The 6,000-nt window shown below is 50.0% G+C and overlaps 1 protein-coding gene across 2 annotated transcripts in view; it reads right to left on the reverse strand.

Annotated features, from left to right (window-relative positions):
- The window catches only part of CUL2 (cullin 2), a 163,237-nt gene extending 157,446 nt beyond the window's left edge, over positions 1-5,791 (reverse strand). The window contains exon 1 of one of the 2 annotated variants that reach the window (XM_073629885.1): positions 5,572-5,791. The gene's annotated coding sequence lies outside the window, so the exon portion shown is untranslated. Of the gene's footprint in view, positions 1-5,495 lie in introns of both variants that reach the window. The other variant, XM_073629884.1, reaches the window with a different exon arrangement.
- Between the last annotated feature and the right edge of the window lie 209 nt (positions 5,792-6,000).

Consider the following 6,000-nt stretch of genomic DNA (forward strand, 5'->3'; position numbering starts at 1 on the left):
GGACCAGTGACAGCGGCTGGGAGCTGCTGTGCTCATCCCCGTCAATGGAACAAATCGGGTTCAGGTAAGTAAAAGGGAGGCTTTGGGGGCCAGCTGCCCTACGGGAAAAAAATAAATAAATAAATAAATAAATAAATAAAAAAATCGCAAAAAGCGTATATTGATTGGTTTGCGCAAAAGTTATAGCATCTACAAAATAGGGGATAGATTTATGGCATTTTTATTATTTTTTTTTTTTATTAGTAATGGCAGCGATCTTTATCGTGACTGCGACATTGCGGCGGACAGATCAGACACTTTTGACACTATTTTGGGACCATTGACACTTATACAGCGATCAGTGCTATAAAAATGCACTGATTACTGTGTAAATGTCACTGGCAGGGAAGGGGTTAAACACTAGGGGCGATCAAGGGGTTAAGTGTGTTCCCCCAGTGTGCTCTAACTGGGGGGGGGATGGGCTCACTAGAACATGACAGAGATCACCGCTCCCGATCACATCCCTGTCATGTTGCTAGGCATAACAGGGAAATGCCTTGTTTACATAGGCATCTCCCCGTTCTGCCTCTCCGTGTCACGATCGCAGGCCCCCGGTGAACATCGAGTCGGCGGGACCCGCGAGCACACCACCATGGATGCGCACCCGCTAGCCCGCGTTTTAAAGGGGAAAATACGGGTACACCCATTTGCGCAGCCGTGCCATTTTTCAGACGTATATCGTCGTGCGCTGCACTGCAAGCAGTTAAGGAGTTCCCTTAACTGAAACTATGGGGCCAAGCCCAACCCCTGAAAAACAACCCCACACCATAATCCCCTCTCCACCAAATGATTTGGATTAGTGCACAAAGCAAGGTCCATAAAGACATGGATGAGCGAGTTTGCGGTGGAGGAACTTGACTGGCCTGCACAGAGTCCTGACCTCAAGCCGATAGAACACCTTTGGGATGAATTAGAGCGGAGACTGTGAGCCAGGCCTTCTCCTCCACATCAATGCCTGACCTCACAAATAGGCTTCTTCTGGAAGAATGGTCAAACATTCTCATAGACACACTCTTAAACCTTGTGGACAGCCTTCCCAGAAGAGATGAAGCTGTTATAGCTGCAAAAGGGAGAGACAACTCAATATTGAACCCTACGGACTAAGACTGGGATGTCATTAAAGTTCATTTAAGGGCAGGGGTCCCATTACTTTTGGTAGAATACAGTGCATCCAGAAAGTATTCACAGCGCTTCATTTTTTCCACATTTTGTTATATTACAGCCTTATTCCAAAATGGATTAAAATTATTTTCCTCAAAATGCTACAAACACCCCATAATGACAACGTGAAAGAAGGTTTGTTTGAAATCCTTACAAATGTATTAAAAACTAAGAAAGAAAGAAAAAAAATCCCATGTAGATAAGTATTCACAGCCTTTGCTCAATACTTTGGTGAAGCTCCTTTGGCACCAATTACAGCCTCAAATCTTTTTGAGTATGATGCTACAAGCTTGGCACACCTATTTTTGGGCAGTTTCTCCCATTCTTCTTTGCAGGAACTCTCAAGCTCCATCAGGTTGGATGGGGAACGTCGGTACACAGCCATTTTCAGATCTCTCCAGAGATGTTCAATTGGGTTCAAGTCTGGGCTCTGGCCGGGCCAGTCAAGGACTTTCAGAGTTGCCCCGTAGCCACTCCTTTGTTAGCTTAGGGTCATTGTCCTGTTGGTAGGTTTTCATCAAGGATGTCTCTGTAAATTGCTGCATTCATCTTTCCCTCAATCCTGACTAGTCTCCCAGTTCCTGCCACTGAAAAACATCCCACAGCATGGTGCTGCCACCACCATGCTTCACTGTTGGAATGGTATTGGCCAGGTGATGAGCAGTGCCTGGTTTCCTCCTGACATGGCGCTTGCCATTCAGGGCAAAGAGTTCAAACTTTGTTTCATCAGACCAGAGAATTTTGTTTCTCATGGTCTGAGTCCTTCAAGTGGCTTTTGGCAAACTCCAGGAGGGCTGTCATGTGCCTTTTACTGAGGAGTGGCTTCCATATGGCCACTCTACTAGGGTTGTCCCGATACCGAGCATATGCGCGAGTACTTGTACTCACGCAAATGCTCCTGATGCCTTAGCCGATACCTGGCTGGGATGGGAGAGACAGGAATTCAGCAGGCGGAGACAGAAGGCAGAGGGCGGAGCTGGGAGCAGAGCGGAGAGCGAGTTTTCCGAGTCTTCAAGTAGGTAGTACAGAGTGCAGGGCACAGCTGCATCATCCATCGGGATCGGCGACCGGAGGCTTCACACTCGGTAATGGAAGTGACGCTCCGTGTTGCAGTTACACCATCAGTGTAACTGAATATCCCGACGCCCATCTTAGTACACCCTGCACTCGGCCACAGTATGCCAGCAGCGGACATCTTGTTACACCCAGCCCATATAGTTCGGGCTGGGTGTAACAAGATGTCCGCTGCTGCTTTATTGAGGCCGAGTGCAAGGTGTACCAAGATGGGCGTCGCAGAGGCAGCATAAAAAAATTAATCCTATCGTGCCCATAAATGTCAGCCATCAACCAGTTCTCATCAGTGACATCCGTTACTACCATTCATCAGTGCCCATTCAGCCAGTGCCACTGGCAGCCATCAGGCAGTGCCAGCCATCAGTGCGTGACCCCCGTCAGTGCCCATCAGTAGTGCGTGACCCCCCCCCGTCAGTGCCCATCAGTAGTGCGTGACCCCCCCCCCCGTCAGTGCCCATCAGTAGTGCGTGACCCCCCCCCCCCCGTCAGTGCCCATCAGTAGTGCGTGACCCCCCCCCCGTCAGTGCCCATCAGTAGTGCGTGACCCCCCCCCCGTCAGTGCCCATCAGTAGTGCGTGACCCCCCCCCCGTCAGTGCCCATCAGTAGTGCGTGACCCCCGTCAGTGCCCACCAGTAGTGCGTGACCCCCGTCAGTGCCCACCAGTAGTGCGTGACCCCCGTCAGTGCCCACCAGTAGTGCGTGACCCCCGTCAGTGCCCACCAGTAGTGCGTGACCCCCGTCAGTGCCCACCAGTAGTGCGTGACCCCCGTCAGTGCCCACCAGTAGTGCGTGACACCTGTCAGTGCATGTCACCTATCAGTGCTGCATAATCAGTGCCACCTATTATTAGTGCTCATCAGTCAGCGCCATCTAGCAGTGCCAGCCATCAGTGTGTGCCACCTATCAGTGCCCATTAGTGCTACATGACATAAAAAAAAAAAAGTATTGGTAACGGCGAGTACTTGAAAAAAAAGTATCGGTACTTGTACTCGGTCTTAAAAAAGTGGTATCGGGACAACCCTACACTCTACCATACAGGCCTGATTGGTGGAGTGCTGCAGAGATGGTTATTATGGAAGGTTTCCCTCTCTCCACAGAGAAACTCTGGAGCTCTGTCAGAGTGACCATCAGGTTCTTGGTCACCTCCCTGTAAGGCCCTTCTCCCACCGATCGCTCAGTTTGGCCGGACGGCCCGCTCTAGGAAGAGTCCTGGTGGTTCCAAACTTCTTCCATCTACAGATGATGGAGGCCACTGTGCTCATCGGGACCTTCAATGCTGCAGAAATGTTTCTGTATCCTTCGGCAGATCTGTGCCTCAATACAATCCTGTCTCGGAGGTCTACAGACAATCCCTTGGACTTCATGGCTTGGTTTGTGCTCTGACATGCACTGTTAACTGTGTGATCTTATATAGACAGGTGTGTGCCTTCCCAAATCATGTTCAATCAATTGAATTTACCACAGGTGGACTCCAATCAAGTAGTGGAAACATCTCAAGAATGATCAGTGGAAAGAGGATGAACCTGAGCTCAATATGGAGTGCCATGGCAAAGAATGTGAATACTCATTACATGGGATTTTTTTGTTTTTGTTTTTTTAAATAAATTTGCAAAGATTTCAAACAAACTTCTTTCACATTGTCATTATGGGGTATTGTTTGTAGAATTTTGAGGAAAATATTGAATTTAATCCATTTTGGAATAAGGATGTAACATAATTTGTGGAAAAAGTGAAGTGAAGTGAATACTTTCTGGATGCACTGTAGTGTATGTCCTGCAATGTATATATATATATATATATATATGTGTGTACATAGAGCTGTGTGTTCAGTGCTGTAAATGAGAGCCGAGTTCTCCTCTGTGTCCATGTATACAATGTACAGAGTCCTGTGTACCTGCACTGTGTAGTAGGGATCAGTTCTCCTCTGTGTCCATGTATACAATGTACAGAGTCCTGTGTACCTGCACTGTGTAGTAGGGATCAGTTCTCATCTGTGTCCATGTATACAATGTACAGAGTCCTGTGTACCTGCACTGTGTAGTAGGGATCAGTTCTCATCTGTGTCCATGTATACAATGTACAGAGTCCTGTGCACCATATATAGGGGGTCAGCTCTGATCTGTGCCATGATTACCATGTGCCTGCTCTGTGTAGTAGGGATCAGTCCCGGCTCATGTACCTGCACTGTGTAGTAGGGATCAGTCCCGGCTCATGTACCTGCACTGTGTAGTAGGGATCAGTCCTGGCTCTATGTATACACAGACTCATGTACCTGCACTGTGTAGTAGGGATCAGATCTGGCTCATGTACCTGCACTGTGTAGTAGGGATCAGTCCCGGCTCATGTACCTGCACTGTGTAGTAGGGATCAGTCCTGGCTCTATGTATACACAGACTCATGTACCTGCACTGTGTAGTAGGGATCAGATCTGGCTCATGTACCTGCACTGTGTAGTAGGGATCAGTCCCGGCTCATGTACCTGCACTGTGTAGTAGGGATCAGACCTGGCTCATGTACCTGCACTGTGTAGTAGGGATCAGACCTGGCTCATGTACCTGCACTGTGTAGTAGGGATCAGTCCTGGCTCATGTACCTGCACTGTGTAGTAGGGATCAGACCTGGCTCATGTACCTGCACTGTGTAGTAGGGATCAGACCTGGCTCATGTACCTGCACTGTGTAGTAGGGATCAGTCCTGGCTCATGTACCTGCACTGTGTAGTAGGGATCAGTCCTGGCTCTATGTACCTGCACTGTGTAGTAGGGATCAGTCCTGGCTCTATGTACCTGCACTGTGTAGTAGGGATCAGTCCTGGCTCTATGTACCTGCACTGTGTAGTAGGGATCAGTCCTGGCTCTATGTACCTGCACTGTGTAGTAGGGATCAGTCCTGGCTCTATATACCTGCACTGTGTAATAGGGATCAGACCTGGCTCTATGTACCTGCACTGTGTAGTAGGGATCAGACCTGGCTCATGTACCTGCACTGTGTAGTAGGGATCAGTCCTGGCTCTATGTATACACAGACTCATGTAGGGATCAGTGGCAGGGTGCAGTGCAGGCGGAGGCCTACTACCCATGTGTGTCAGTCATGGGGCAGTGAGGAGTGCCGGCTCCCGGGGGGGGTTCCCATGTAGACACTCCTATCTGTAGAGCGCCCCCTGTGGTCGGTGCTGAGTTGGGGCTCGGAGGGGTGTGTGTGGGGGGAGGGGAGGTCGGTACCTGTACACGCGTCACTGGGGATCCTCTGCGGGAGATCATCAGCTGTCACCGACACCGCTCACTCAGCTGCCATTACCTGGGATGCCGGGATCCACCATCTGCCCGCCTGGACGGGGGAGAGACACGGAGCTTCTCACGGCCGGAAGTCCCCTTTGCTTCCCAGACTGTCCCTGACCCGTACAGTCAGCCAATGGGGAGGAGGTGCTGAGGCGGACAGGCGGCACAAACCTACGTAGAAGGGAGGAGTGGTGGCGGAGTCCCCCCGGGGTGTAGAATGGACTGATCCGAAGTACGGAGAGCCCCGAGGATCATACTTCCTGAGCTCCGTCCCCTGTGACAGCAGGAACCGGAAGTGTAATCACAGCCGACATCCCCATGTGTTGTGTCCATCCCTGGAGATGTCCAATCACCGTGCTCTATGTGAGCTCCTGTACTGCCCACACACAGGGCGACACACCAATAATCACTTATACTTCAACCTACCTCTTACATCTTTATTTTTATT

Source organism: Aquarana catesbeiana, linkage group LG05, assembly GCF_042186555.1.
Source record: "Aquarana catesbeiana isolate 2022-GZ linkage group LG05, ASM4218655v1, whole genome shotgun sequence".
In the NCBI taxonomy this organism is placed as follows: domain Eukaryota; kingdom Metazoa; phylum Chordata; class Amphibia; order Anura; family Ranidae; genus Aquarana; species Aquarana catesbeiana.